The 16,254-nt window shown below is 36.6% G+C and overlaps 1 protein-coding gene across 2 annotated transcripts in view; it reads left to right on the forward strand.

Annotated features, from left to right (window-relative positions):
* RANBP17 (RAN binding protein 17) overlaps nucleotides 1–16,254 on the forward strand; it is a 156,126-nt gene that overhangs the window by 28,056 nt on the left and 111,816 nt on the right. The window lies entirely within an intron of this gene.

The following is a 16,254-nucleotide window of genomic DNA, read 5'->3' on the forward strand; positions in this document are numbered from 1 at the left end:
TTATTTACAGAACAGATAATGGAAATTCTGCATGCTTCAGCCATAGTGAGGTAATTTTCGAGAGTATTTCTCTATCTGATCATATGCTTGCATACAGAAAAACAGGCAATGGTTAGAGAAGGCCAAAGAGTCTAATGAAATTGTAGAACAAGTCTTCTATATAAATATACACATTTTTTCATTAATTAACTCATAATCTTCAGGATAAGAAAAGGAAACTCATTATAGAAAAAGGAAATTGGGTAGGTAAATTAATGCATTCTTATTAAACTGTCCACTGGGCCTTGCTGTCTAAGGAAGAAAAGCAAAACCTTGAAGATCTGTTCCATGACACTCTAATAGACTTTTAGTACCATTACATTACCAATACAAAAATAACACATTAACCATCTGTCATTTGGATCAGGTAGAATTCTGAATTAATATGTATATATGTTGAATGCCAGACTGGATTCTGTGGTACTGTACAGCACTATTAATATCTTTCTATCAATACATGTTTTAATGCTGATGTGACTTAGCTTTCAGACTCATCTTTTTGTGGCATATTGTGATTTGATCCTGGAAGGGTGGTAGAAAATAAGTTGGCTGGAAAAGTACTGCATGTGCTTTACTGAAACTGTAGTCGCAGTCTCTGTCTGTGCTAGCTCTGGCATTCCTGTAGGGTGCCAATGTTAGCTACTGCTGTAGTAGTGTAATACTGCATTGAAATCTGATTCCTGACATCAAACATGTTATTTGTTAGACAAAACATTTCAGCTTTGAATAAGGCTTTTCCTTTGAAATATTTTAACATATCAACAGATATAGAATTATTTCTATTTGCAAGTGACAGTAGTCTGGGAGGAAACAATCACAAAGGACAGGATTTGAATTCTGAAAGACCTTCATAAGCTGGAGACACAACCTGAAAGTTTAAAATGCTGGTGAAACACCATGCTTAGGAGTGAAAATTTCCACTTAAAACTACCACTGGGAAGTCTCTGACCAGGCAGTGTTATTTCAGAAGATGCTGTGGAGTGTATCAGGATAACTCAACGGCGTGTGTTGGATTTGTGCGCAAGAAAAATACAACATCTTTGTGACTGAAGTAGCAGGAATATTGTGTCAGGTGCTGGGGTTTCTTGTTCAACTCCGAATGTTTGTCTCTGATGGGGCTTCAGCTGGAATTATGTGTTCAATTTTGGCCACCATGCTTTTGAGCAAACTGTAGGCAAGTGGGAGGCCACAACACCACAAATAAAATGCTGAAGATAATCCTTTGGTTTAGTTTAGGAAATAGAATACTGGGGTGGGACAAAAATTAAGGATGTCAAGAGTAAGTTTAGAAAAACTGGTGAGCAAATGTTTTCAGTGCTCTTCAAGGGAAAGAAAGGATGTAATTGGCTTAATTTGTAGCAAGGAAGACTTATGGAAAGCTTTCTAACTATGCCAGTAACAGTACTGGTGGGTACAACCCATGATGCTATGGAGGCTCTTGGATATGCCCATATGCCCAGGTAGACTTTATTCATTCCCCCATAAAGTACAAAATAAACCAGATTCCTGCTGTCTAATCTCACGTTTCATTGTAAGACTATTATCATTGATCAAGGTTGTTTGCTATGGCTTAGCCAATGCAGGGTGTGCTTGGGGGGCAGTGACCCCTCCTGGTTGTATTGTGTGTTGTGTCCATCAACCACAATAAGGAATTTTTCTGTTATTTCAGGATTTTATTTTAGCCTGGTGTGTTTCAAGTAACTCATTACAGCCATTTTAAAAGGAGTAAGTATATGAGTACTAAGAGTGACAGGAATTACAGAGTCTTTGAACACGGAGGAGACTGACTCCTTTTCCAGCTCAAAGCGTGAGTTCACTCATTTATCCATGCTTAAGAAAGGTCTCTTCTTAGTTACCCAGCCACTAGTGGAACTTTCATTGAATAGTCTGTGGTTTAGAGAGACCAGTAACATCTCTGCTAAAGTTGTGTAACTTCCCATGGCAAGTGCAGAAATTAAGTTGGGGGTGCTGAGAATATGGTTTAGCTGCCTTTTGTATTGTTGGTTAAGCAGAGGTGCTCTGTCAGTTACAGGCAAGTTCTTACCTTGCTGGGGAAGTCGGATGAGATCTTGAGGTTTGCACTTGAATGCTGCTTGTGTGTTGTAGTGTATTTGTAAACACATGTATTTATTATATACTTCAGTATTTTTGCACTTAGGCTAAACCAGGATTGAAAGGCAAGACTTGTTAACCAGGACCTTTTCCTGCTTCCAAACATGTCAGAGATTTGTCCTTGGGGGGGGGGGCGGGGGGGGGTGAAGCAAGAGGAGGGGTTCATAGCCTTCTCCAGAGGGGTTCAAACTGCGTCTATTCCAAATCTCACCTGGGGAGAGCCTGGATCAGCAGCTGATGGCAGGGGTGGGTGTATTTGGCTCTCTGGCTGTCTCTAATTTGTAGTCAGAGATTGTCATGAGTAAATCAAACTGTAACTTGTTGGATAAGTAAGTTCTGTTGGTTAATATATCATAGGAAATTTTTCTTAGCTAAGTTAATTTCTAAAACTTCTTAACTTAGAATTCTGTCTTTAACGTGAAAAAAGTTTAAGGCATCTTCATAACCTGAAGTCCTGACACTTTTGCCAGTGTTCAGGTTTTCATATCTACACAGTTTACAGTGATCTTATAAGAAAGATGGATTTGGCAGAAGACTTTTCTCTTGAGGTAAAATGAGGAGTTATTCTAATAGTGTGCTCTTGAAAAATGTATGCATGCAGAATTAAAGTTCTTTTTATTGTTGGTTCCTTTGCATCTTCAGTTTTTAGGGGGGAATTCTTCTAATTGTTAAATATTTTGTGACTGGAAATAGAAGTATTTAGTGGGCGATTCAGTGGCTGTCTATGTTGGAAGGAAATTACAGTATTCATGTAATTAAAATTTAAGTAGGGTTTAGAATTAGTGTATAGACTTGTCTATCATGTTGATTATTTACACTTTTTTCATGTCATTCTGACTGAAATTAAGGATTTTATCTTAATTTTGCACTTGTCATGTTCTCTTTCTACAGCATGTGGCACTATTGAACTGGAGTTATGCCTTCAGTTTACTGTTGCATCTCCTGAAACACAGAGATCAAAGCTGGAACCTGTTCACATGTTGGATAAGGGTAGTGTGGTGAAAGAGTATTAGTAAGAGCAGGAGTTTGAGACTGAGCTGTGCTTTTTAGCAGATCATGTCTCTTCTACAGATCATGCCCAGAGTTCTGTTTTCAGCTTTTATAAGCAGAGTAATTTTTAAGAAATCCCTAATCTTAACCAGAATTGTTACGCTTGCAAAGTTGATGTTTTGCTTTGTATATGGAATTTACTGGTTAAAATGCATTTAGGTAAATTCTTCTGTTGCTCTGTGGAGCAAGTAGTGGTTCCCTGTTCTGCTCTTTCTCATCAAACAGGAGCCCTTGGCTGTGTTTGGAGAAGTCTGGAGGTAACTGTGATCTGTATGAGGTGGCTCTAGTTTGAGGACTATCTCAAGAAGTGTAAAGATCACTGTCAGCAGGGTATTCCAGCAAGCCAGGTTTTTCTTTTGCCACAGCCTTAGGTGAAAGTGACAGGGATACAAGGTAGGAAAGGGCTGGGAATTCTGACCCTTCTGTTTCTGGGAAACAGGTCCATGTGCACTTGAAGAGATACAGCTATCATGTTTTGTAGGTGCGTCAGTTGGGTGATGTGGGGAATCCAGTCTGGTTTTCAATCTAAGGCATGTGTGGGTGAAGAAAGTGGGAGGAGTATGGATTAATGTTTCATGAAGAGCCGTTACGATTATAAGTTGAAGCATGATTATAAACCACGGGGGGGTGGGGGACATGGGTGCAAATGTGATTTCTCAGATGTATCTTGCACATTCTTCTGTGGTCAGTATAAAGAAGTTACTGTATGAGCATTTAGGATCATACCTATATGTGTTTTTTTAAATGGTAGACTTGACATATGAGGTAAATCTGCATTATGATAAAAAAAATACCTGGAGGGTTTAGAATTTAGACTACAGTGTGTTCAGAGGGGAGGAAAGAGTATCATCTCCTTGTTGTATGTTGTTTGCAGTAGCTGAAAGCAAAAAATGCATGTAACCAGAGATCATGTAAACACTGAACACAGGATGGCCTGCTAATGTGTAGTGTGCATTCTCTTGACTTGCGTTAATTTGATAGTTCTTCAGTATATGTATATTTTTTTTGATTGCGTTGCCTGCAGACACAGAAGTATGATCTAGAAAAAAACACATAGTTGTGCAGAATGTGACTACTATTCACCCTGCATAAGAGCCTGAGATCTTCAGCAGTGCCGCTGACTTGACTTTGTGAGTAAAGGTGTTGATCTGTGTTCATCTGGTAAAAGATTCTGGGTCCTGGTGTCTTTATGATTAATGATATCTTAACACTTGTGAATGATTATCCTTTTCTGAGCTGTAAAAATATATATACTGTTTTATTTCATTACAATGAGGTGAAGATCCCAACACTGACAGGTGCTGGAAATTAGCAGGCAGTTTTGAAATTGTTCTGTGCACTAGAAATTAGATCTCATTTTAATTCAGCTTTTCCAAACTGGTAAATGAGGTTAATGCCATACATATTCAGCTGATATGGATGAAGAAATTGATATAAAGTAGATCAACATAGCTACAGGGCTACTTTAATTTATACGTAAAGAGGCAGTGATAAATGAAAGTAATGTAGTAGTGGTCACTAAACTCCTCAGCCATCAGGGATTCAATAGTGTTAGCTGCTCATTAAAGACATTGTAGGGGTACATCAAATAGGAATTTGAAAAGAAATAGCCAACTAACCCTTAATTATCAAAACATAGAAAATACTAATTATGCCTTAATTAGCTTTTCTTTTAATGTACTGAAATTGTTACTTTTTGTGTAGCACAAATGGATAGTTATATCAACAATAAATAGGTTGTTTTAATAACTTTCTTTTACCTCTGGGAAAACCACACTCCAATTTTTAATATGCAATAATGCTTCTCTCTAGCCTGTAGGAGATGAAAATTATTAAGTAGCTTTATTTTTTGAAGATTTTACAGCAGCTTTGGGAAGAATTATTTCACCATGCATCAATTATTTTTAATTGAACTGAATATTTTTCAGATTGCATGAAATGCCTCTCATTTAAGTTTAACATTTAGAGTTTGTTAAGGAAGCATCACAGTGAGAATTGGGTACAGCTTATTTCTGTGGCATATTCTAGGAAGAATAAAGAACAATTGTTTCAGAATAAAAATACTGTCACTGGTATTTTTCACTCCACTGGACCATATCGTGTTTTTACTCTGTTTTGTAGCTGCCATGCTGTTCTCATCCAATCTGAGCGCAGTTGATACAGCAAAGAAAGTAAGGATTGACTTCAGTGGGGCTTGGATCCATCTGGTGCTGATGAAAAGCTTCAGCAGCTGTTGGAAAGTTGCTTCCCTTTTGAGGCAGTGCATAGCCTTCACTCTGGTTGTATGTGCAGGAAAGGAATGTCACAAGCAGAACTGGGTTTCTTTTATCAAACCCAGCAGGTATTTGTTTTTTACAGATAAATGATGGGAGAGAAGCACCACATAGTGCTGGTTATAAAAGCCTCAACAGTCTATGCTGAATTAAATAGAATGTCATTGCTAGTACTGAAATCAAAGTAAGTAGATGTTATTGTGGTGAATGATCAAGATATTGTAGGATTTTTCCAAATCTGCGGTACAGATACAACGTCCTAAGAAATCTGATAAATGACTCTTTGATAAACTTTTTCTTCTAAACATTTTCAGCTCTGCATCAGAGCAAGTACAATACTGTGCTTATCTACAGAACTTCAGAGGTTGCAAGGTACCACCTTAACTTTCAAATAGTTTTCAAGCATTTTACATACCCTTAGTGTTCAGTATCATGAAAGTGCTGAGAAAGATACAACTGAAATGGACAAATACAGTTGTATTATTTGACAAGTAATTTCCTTGTGATTTTAGTCATACTTTTAAAGGAAACTTTGTTTCCAAAGCTTTAAAGAAAAAAAAAAATGATACAAGAACATTTAATGTTTCTTGAACTAAATACCTGTCTTCCAGCATGGAGACAGCAACAAAATAAGTCAAATCTGTATCTCAAGGCGCTCAAGTGTAGGATCTTTAAATGGGATTGGTGTTGCCACTTTGGCTTGTAGCAGCTCAGTGCTCAGAATTAATCAGGGTTTTGAACAAAAGAATTGTCAGTGTGGGACTTTTACTGTAATCCTCAGTAAAAGCATTGCTTCAGATGTATGTGAAATACTTTGGTTCTCTCCTCTTTGAGGCTCTGACTTCTCAACTGACTTACCAATTTCTAGCAAGTTTAGGAGCTAGAGAAGCCTTACTCAAGTCAAGCAGATCTCCTGTCATGTTTTCTATCATAGTTCCTATCCTGCCATGAGCAGAAGTAACTTTCAGCAAAAATTCCTGAACTTGTATTTGGACTTGTGTAACTGCCTAAAGATTGGGCAAAGCCAAATTAATTGTGCCATTACTTATAAAAAAAGTACAGTTATTTTTAAGTCTGGGTTGTGGCTTGCACTGACAACCATCTTGCTTCCTGTGAAAAATGATAGGATTCCTTTCAAGAAATCTAACACTTTGACGGATTCTTGAAGTAGTGCAGATTTTGTGGTTTTTTTTGTTTGTTTGTTTGTTTGTTTGTTCTGTTTTGAAATCAAATAAAAACAGCAGTTACAAACCAAAACCAGGTGAGCTGGAATCTGTGGCATTTTAATTCATGGGACAGGACAGCAGTTCCTACTTTGCTTTGGCAAATACTGAATGACAATATACCGTGGCTGTTCCTTAACTACTTCTAGAAATCTGGAATTGAGTTTCTCCATTACTTGGAAATTTCATACAGCAAAGAACCTATCAGGACATAAAGGCAAACACTAAGAAGTTTGAGAGTCGTAAGTTGATTTCCTCGTCAGGTTAAGTTGTAAAGTGTTCTTCATTCTACATATCCTTATTTCTCTCATTTTTCACTTGGTTGTTTCATGTGGGAATCTGTGTGTATTCTTTCTTGTACTACGTTGACACTTCTGTGTTTGCTCAGGGAATTTTTGGTTTGCTTTCTCTTTGCCCAAATTTTACATTCTGTACTCTTAGTCTTCCTCTTTTTTCTTGCAGTGCTGTTTAAAATCTTTAAATCCTTAAAACCTTGGATTTTTTTCCTCCTGAAGTGCAGTGTATTTACTGTTCAGTGACCTGTGCTTTTATCCTCCTAACTTGTTATCTTCTGCCTCATTGCTTATGACAACTAAAACTTGCATGAATCTTTATACAAATATTATTTAAGCTCATGTTTGCAATTAAAGCACTGGTTTAAGTGCAGTGCTGTTTTATTTTAGAATTCTATAACACAAATCAGGCAATGCTAAAAATAAAGAATTAGCATAGTTCAGTTCTGCACTTGGCTGTAACTGAGCTTTATTTTGTAGCTGCTAATAAAGGCACATTATCATGTTCAGGGATTGCAATTATCATTGAAATGTGTATGTCCATTAACTGCAACATTAGGCTGAGGATATAATTACTGTCTAGAGCCAATATCTTTGTGAAGTTACATCTATGATGCTATTAAGCCATAAGCAATATTTGTAAACTAATATTTAAACGTTTCAGAATTGATACCATCACTTGTGGACTTAAAAACTCCAAATTATTGACTTCTTAAGTGTTTGGCAAATATGTGATTGGGTTATTTGGATGTGAGTATAATTTATGATTTGAGAGAGACTACTATTTTTCTAATAGCAATTGCCCAGAACAAATTGAACTGGTGGCAGAAGAGAAATGCTCTTGTAACAGCAACCTGCTGATGTAACAGTGCTACAGTGTATCACAGAATTAAATCATAGAAGAGTTAGGGTTGGAAATGACCAGAATTAATATTTCTTGTAATAGAGTTAGATTTCAGACAATTTAGTGTAGCAATTTAACTACAAAAAACCTGAAAACCCTGTTGCATGCTAAGAGATTAAGGAAAACACTTTGCTAGTAATGTCACAAGGATGTTTTAAAGAGGAATGAGATTGAGTCAATTCATTGATTCTTCTTTCTGAATATTTCTAGTATTTATGTTACAGAAGAACATGAAATTCCCTGTGAAGTTAGGTGGATAGTTCATTTGCAAAACTGGGTTGTAATTGCACACATGTGGAGATATTTGGGTCTCTAACGAAATACCCTTTTTTCATATTTTGATTGTATATGCAAAGTAGGCATGATAGTGGTTGACTTTTCAGTATTTGCATCAGTTAATTTTCTGTTCTATTCCCTTGGTATGTGAATGCTAGCCGTTAGTTTGTTTATTTTGATTACCTGTCTCAGGGAATGTTGATGAGGGGCATAAATGCTAATCCATCTTTCAGCATTTTTTGTTGTATTTTGAATGCAAGTGTATTTACAATTTTCCTAGCACAGAGGAAATGCTACATTGCTTAGGGATTTTTATCTGATAGAGCCCAATATAATTCCTTTCTCTATTTTAAAGTTGTAGTTTCAAATTTTGCTTTCCTATACGTCTGCTTTTTGGCTTACCTGCCTCTGCTTTACCTTTGATGACTGGACTCAGTTGTAATGACACTGCTTATGTTTTCTGACCACTAAATACTATGTTTGATTTATTATATTGTTTGTATTATATTGGTTGTGTTCTTTGTTTAAAAATCAAGTCGTCATTTCACCACAAGCAGATTCTGTTCTCTGAGTAACTTTTAACTGGTGGATCTTTCCACTTGTGCTGTATATCCCATTCCAACCTAGCAAACTGCAGATAGTTCATCGTGGGGGTGGAGAGGAAACAGGCTATCTTGTGACTTACTCATGTAAAATATATTAGTTTTGTTGCTGCATGTTGGCCTCATATCCCCATTATTTAAGTAGCTTAATGAATTAATTTCCCAGACCTTGCAGTAAGTAAATTAACCATCAGAGTTCACAGCAGAGTGAATAATTCTTTAATATTAGACTACAGCAATTTTTATGGCTCAAGTTAAACTCAATTATGAATTTGCTCATTGCATATTTGTGTAATCCGGAGACGAAAAATATGCAAAGTAACATGATAAGTGCATCTGTCAAAAAGGAACAAACCAGTCAAATCCTCAGAGGTTAACATTGCTCGTGTTGATACTGGTTGATTTATACTTCAGTGTAGGTACTGTGTGCATCGTCTGCACTGGTCAGCAATGCTGAGAGGATTTTGTTTGATTTTAGCTGATCAGCTGTTTAGCATCTTCTTCAAAACTACGTAACAGCTTAATTTACTTACCAGCAAGTAGTATATTTCTAGAACAGTCCTCTAGATAGGATTATAGTGTTGTGTTGTTAGATTTATATGTGGAATATGTATTTGTATAGCAGTGTTTTTAAGTAGGAATTGCGCTAGAGCACTAACTTAAGTTCACTTTAAAGATTTTTCATTTTATTTTCCCCTCCCTGAGACAATATTTAACACAAGTAATAATCTTTCCAGATAGATTATGCAGTGACATTTTCTCTTCTTACATGTAAAACAAATGCGGTAATTGAGTGGATAAAGTACAAAATACCACTCTTTGTGACCTCCAGGTCAGTTGGTTTTGACCTTAGAAAAAGGTGCAGTTTCTGACCCGTGTTGAATATTGCACATGAACTGTCAGTCTCTTGGAGTATTTTCTGCTTATTTTGTTACAGGCATGAGTTCTGGCATAAAACAGAATTGCAGAGAACATTCTGTTTCTCCTGTTACCTTTTGTCTCATATCACTACTCTGGGGGTTTTTAGTTAAACGGGATTCAATAGTTTGCATTATGATGGTGGGTTGTTGGTTTTATTTTTGCTTGTTTGTTTTGTTTGGGGTTTTTTATTGAGTTTTGTTTTTTGTTTTTGGGGTTTTGTTTTGGTTTTTCACTTTTTAGACTTATTTACAAGTATTTGTATTGAAAGATCAGTGTTGACCTGATCCTTTAAAGCTGAAGACAACAAGCATTTGTGGAGCAGCATGTACAGAAAGCTTTGTGTCTTTTCATCAAGCTGTTGTCACTTAACCACCCAGTCTAACCAGCAATACATCACTTCCACTCTAGAGGAGATAAAGTCAATGGAACTGATTGCTAAGGACTATTTCCTGCAGAGCAGTAGCAGTCATATCCAGGATATAGCATAAGAAACCTTTTGGGGGTTGAGATATAAATGAGGCTTCAGCTACTTCCTCTGTTTTGCAAGTCCTATGATCTGGAAACTTTCCAGGTTGATGAAGTCATCAGATTTCTGAATCAAGGAGGGTTTTTTTGCCTATTTGGACTGCCCTTGGCTTCACATGCCTGATGTAAATGGCCTGATACTCTGAGACTATCATAGTAAGGAAAACGTCCACATCATTGTAAGATGCTTCATGATGAATTAAAGGTTTCCTCTCAGATGAGGTGTCATACTTATATCCTTCCTTCTGCATCTCTATGAAAGTAAATACCAAGAAATGTTTGCACAGAAATCCCTGCAGAAACTGCATTTTGTTTCCAGCATGCACCCCTGCCCTTATTTGTGTCAGTTCGTGGCTCATCCAAACATTTGCATAATGCGTGTGATCTCTTTCCCCAGTGCTTTTAGCAAATTACAGAGATACTGTCATGAATTAAGATGTTCCAGGCAAAGCTGAGTTTAGTGAAAGTTGCTGGCAAATACGGAATAATGAGTTGAACCACAAGGTATTTCTTGCTGTCTCTGCTGTTGATGCTAGGGGGTTTTAGCTTGCTCCTGCCGTATTCCATTAATGGGCAGTCCAGTTTTGTTCTTTATAATTTATTATCTACCTATCTTGTGTATACTAATGTCAAGTAAATCAAACTTCAGATACAGTGAGGTTCAGAATTTGTATCCAGTATATTTGTATATTTGTATATATATATGTATATTTGTTTCCAGTGCTTTCAGCAGCATTGCTTCCTGATGACTAGCAGGTCAGCTGTGGCCTTTTGGTCTCGAGGACTTACTAGTTATCAGCTCTAAGGCGGGTATTTGGTAGCCCTTCACTGCTACCCAGTGCAGTCTTTAAGGGCTTTAAAAAATATTGAGAATATTTTTATACTGGTCTAACTCCAATTGACAGTCTTATGCTTCAGGTTAATTGAAGAGGCCTGAGGACACTGAAGAAACACTGGTTGTTAATTCATAACAGGAACGGGAGGTGATAAATAAACTTGTTTGATAGTTGGTGATCAGCTGATCACTAATTCTCTGCATAGGAATTTTCCTTTCTCAGTTGAGATTTAAAGGTTCATGCTCTAACTGAAGAATCTCTGTGGCAAAAAGGTTTAACTTAATTTGAATTCTTCTGCCTCCTGCACTTAGTCCTTCTTTTGATGAAATGGTGGACATGTGGAATCCCTGGCGCATACTTTTCTGAGACAATGGATTTTTTGGGCTAAGAACACATGAAACCAGCAGATCAAAATGTCCATTCAAACATCAATTAAGTGCAGCTTCTTTCAATATACTGGGGGGATCCTTTCATTTAAGTCAGTTGCTTTGGTGAGTTTCTTCTTAGTTACTATTTTAAGCTTTACTTTTTCTATAGTAAGTGCAGGGAGTTCAGAATCTGAATTTCTTCTGTTCTTGTCATTCAAAGTAATCAATGAAATGATGCAGAAGAGAAAAACAAAGGTCACTGCAGAGAAATTGTGAATTCTGTGGACATCTGAATTTTAAATGGGTCTTTTAAACCTATTTTTCTCATCCGTTTCAGAGTTGTTCTTGCTTCAGTGCTCATTGGATATGTTTACTGAGATTAAACAGCAGAGTCATTCACCAAAAAAATAAGATAGGGATGTTTGTCTTTTTTTCCATAGCCTTAACTGTCCTGAAAGTGGAGTGAAATGAAGATGTTGAGTCACTCTGAAGTCAGATTTGTTTTTGTGATGAGATAACTTTGAATGTAGAAAATTGTGTGATTATTCATTAGAACAGAACTGTTTCTTTTTCATAAGATACTTAAGTATGAACTTAGAAATTATCTTTCCTTTAGCAAATACATTTTCTTACAGATAGATAGGAAGAATTCTACTAATTCTGAGAAATTTCATCAACTTTCTTTGAGATACTATCAAAGGACTTACTTTCTATTCGGTTGATGTAGTGGGTTCAGAAACTTCAGGCAACCAGCATTATCTGAAGTTTCTTAGGCTTCTTGGTACGAAGATTTGGGAGACATACTGCATGTCCTTGAAAATGTGGAGCAAAAACTAGAGACAGAAGTTGACCTGACTTTGAGACTGAAAGATCAAGACAGTTAAATGGAGTTGGTCTGAGAGTTTTTCAGCCCAGCAGCATTCTGGAATGGGTGGGTGAAGGTGGGCAGGCTGACTGGATGTTAAAATGTGATTATTTCTTTTTTTCCACTATCTGGAGCATTTGCACTTTTCATTCCATTTTATTGTACCATTCGGAAAAGCAGTAAAGTTTTCTCAGATAAACCAAATATTTTATTGTCTTAAAGCTTAACAAATTTCAAGTTTAACTAGGAAAATACTTTAAAAATATATGGATATGGAAATATTTTTTCTTTGGTGTGTTTGGTTTTGGTGGTCACTATCAAACGCATACAAGGCATGGTGTTAGATCATATATGATCTTTCTCTTTAGGAAAAGGAAAATGTATGCGTTGCTTCTGTACTGTTTCCTTTTTGTGTTGCACAGAAGATTGGCATCATTCTGGGAGGTCTTGTGGCAAACCAGCCTGCCTTCGTTCATTCTCCTCCTTAGGGAAGATTTGGCTTGTCACCTTCAGATCCAGGACCATTCATAAAGATCCAGGTGGCAGTTCAATGTCTTTAAGTATTCTCTTCATTCAAGCAACATAAGCTAGTGAGGATTATTTAAGCAATGGGAGATGAGCAACTTCACTTTAGGAATTTATCGTAGGGTTGGTATGGACATTTTGAAGAAGTCTGTTTCTCCAGAAGTTTTTCAAGGCATCGATATGAGCTTATTTTTGCAAGGCCAAACTGCTTAGGGTGGAAAGCCTTTCACATCTCTTATCAACCATTTTGAATACATTTACGGTATAAAAGTTCTGAATTCCCAAGGCCTTCATTAAACACATGGCCTTCTGCTCTTTCTTCAAAGAGAATATTGGATTCTGTAACTGACTAAGGAGACTCTTCTTAAGATGCTTGTAACATGCAATGAAATAGATGGTTTCAACTGAGGGCAGGATTGAAAATTATATATCTACTTTTTTTTCTGGTTGTGCTATCCATGATCTTGGCTATATAGGACACCGGATAATTTTCCAAGTAGAATCTGTGACAATTTATAATTTCCTTGCAGAAAAGGAAAAGGAGTTCATGGGTAAGTTTCTATGAACTAGAGATTCCAGCACTTGCAGTATTTGCAGTGCGCATACATCATTCTTCTCCACATACATTGTTGCCCATGTTCAGCTACACATCCAAATGAGGGTCTTCAAAGACTTCATGAGAGTCATTCCATATCTACTGTTCTTCTGCATGAAAAAAAGATGTACTGCTTTCTGATGCTGTAATGAAACTGCCATCTTTTGTTAGAGAGACCCAAGTCCCAGATGGTGGATTTATGATGGTCTAATACAGACCCAAGGAGCTCATGTGTATGTATTCCATCATTTTAGGCTTCCACATGTTCTTGGAAGTTATAAAAAATTTCAAACTAATTACGTGCTGAAACAAACACACACATCCCTTAAATTATGAAAGAATACTGATTTCATGAACATTTATCTGAAATAATCACACGCCAACTCACCAAAGTCAATTACTTGTTCCTAGGCCAGGGAAGGGGTTTAGAATAGCCACAGAGGACATAATTCACTAGCAGTTGTGTTTCCTTCTGTCTATCTATCTCATAGTTATAGGTATCTCTTATCTTTCCCTTGCCTGTGTTGGTATATTACTGTATGCAGTGTTTTGAATCAGGGAGAGGTTTGTTAATTTACCATCCTTCAAATTACTGTAATTCATCGTTGTTGGAAATTCAGATGCAGTGAAATGAGAATGGCCAGTTGCTTCTCTGGATTCTCTGTTATTACTAACCACTTCTCATGCTAACCAAGAATTTCTAAATGTGGTAAAGTCATTTGCTCCGTGTCAGTCACTTTTGGAATTCCTGAATAGGAGATAAATGCTGCTTTTTTCCTCAACATCATCATATTTTAGAGAAGTTTCTTGCCCAAAGTATGGTAATAGTCATCATAATGTGAGAGAATTGTCCTACCTACATAGGCTTTGCAACTGACTGTAGTTTATACAGCTCTTCTGTGTAACTGATTTCTGAGTGTCATGGTGCTGTGACTAAATGTAGTATAGTACCAGGACCACTTTGCAAAGCTGCCAGTGTCCTTAGAAGCTAAGGAGGAGAGGTGTCCTCCTAAACAACTGGGATTTAAATGAAGCTTGTATTTTGCAAAGTAAATATGTAGAATCAGAGAGAAAAATTATAATTCATATTATTACTGCTATAAGTGATAATCCTTTTAAAATGAGAGAGTTTCAATTGTTGGTGTTGGGAAATCCACCATTTTCCTTACAAATAAATAGCATCGCTTGGGAAAGATACCATGTGTCTTACAACTAGAAAGTCAGCAGAGGGAGCACGAGTTAACAGAGTTGTGTTCAGTGTGATGGACTGGTGGTGGTAGTGGTGCTGGTGAACAAGCAGTGAATAATCAAATACTTGTTTGGTTTGTATTCTATAAAGATTTAATCACAGGAACACTTTCATACTACCAGCTTGAATACACTTAGATGATAAACCGTATAATGTTATTTCTAGAGGCATACAGAACTGTCAGGCAGAGCTGAGCTATGATATGTAGGGGCGTTTCTATCACAAACCTTGGATTGCTCTTAGCAATTCAACTTTGTTCTAGTTTGCCTTTTGCTTTCTTCACTTGCCAACAAGCAAGTACCTTGTGCAAATATATTCCTTATGTTCATCTCCGGAGGGCCGGGGGAAGGGAAGCAGGGGGGTGGAGGTTGCTTGCTCCTCTGAGTCATCACCTACAAGTTGGTGACATTTTCCTACTTGCCATGACACTACTTTGGGCCAAAACAAGTGAGAAAATACTTTTGAGAGAACATGTTTCATTTTTAAGCATGCTTAACCTTAATAGTTATGACAGGTTTTTAAAAATCTGTGCATTTGAGACAGCGTTAATAATTCATGTGTGTTTCATTAAAAAAAAAAAAAAAAAAAAAAAGAACAAACTGTAAGGTCGTTAAATTCTTACTTGGTTAAGATCATCAAAGTTTAGATGACCTAAAATGCTACATTGTTGGGGTCATAATAGGCTGCTTGAAAAAAAATACCCTGTGATTTAGTTTTGATTTTGACAATACTCAAAAGGATTTGTTATGTCTTACAGACCTTTCTGCAAACTACTAATGGGATGAACACAATATATCACTTTTATAATAGTGAGCTATTAAAGGCAAACATAAAGCAGTCTGAAGCCCATAAGTGCTGCCAACAGCTCCTGCTTTAATGAATTCCCTTTTAGATGTCCATTAAATGCTCATGGCAAATGTACTCATAATGGAAATGGCAAATCTAAATGGGTAGATATGAATAATCCATGGAGTTTAAATTCTGTTTATGATCATCTTCACATTTAGTTTTCAAGACAACGCAGTTTAGTTTTCATTACAGTTTGGAATAAAGAGGACAGGGAGTAATTGATTGCTTCAAGCAGATTAAAATCAATGGGTTGCTTTTCAAAGAACCCGTTCAATGCAGTAATTTCAACTTTAAACATTGATTTAGGAAACTCAACACAAAATGTTTTGTGCCGTGTGAACTTTTATGTGGAAAGACTAATACTAATTTTATTTCTATATATCTGTATATAGAAATATATAGAGGTTGTTATCAGTATGTGCATGAGTAAATAGTGATCTATATTAAGTCATTTTGATATTATTGCACTCATATAATGAATCAATGAGATTCCCGTCATCATTGTGATACTGTTTGTAAACCATTAGCACACAGAAATTACAGCCCATCATACATCATTACTGTGATTGAGGCTTTATTACCATATTCTCAAATTGCTTGCTTGCTATAAAACTAAATAGACACCAGACAACTATAGGTAGACGATAGACTGTGCATTATTGTACTGGAATAATGAAGGATTATTGTAGCATAATGGGGCACAACTTATGAGGAAAATAAACTTGGCAGCAAAGGAGAACTTGAGTGTT

Source organism: Lathamus discolor, chromosome 10 (assembly GCF_037157495.1).
Source record: "Lathamus discolor isolate bLatDis1 chromosome 10, bLatDis1.hap1, whole genome shotgun sequence".
Taxonomy (NCBI): domain Eukaryota; kingdom Metazoa; phylum Chordata; class Aves; order Psittaciformes; family Psittacidae; genus Lathamus; species Lathamus discolor.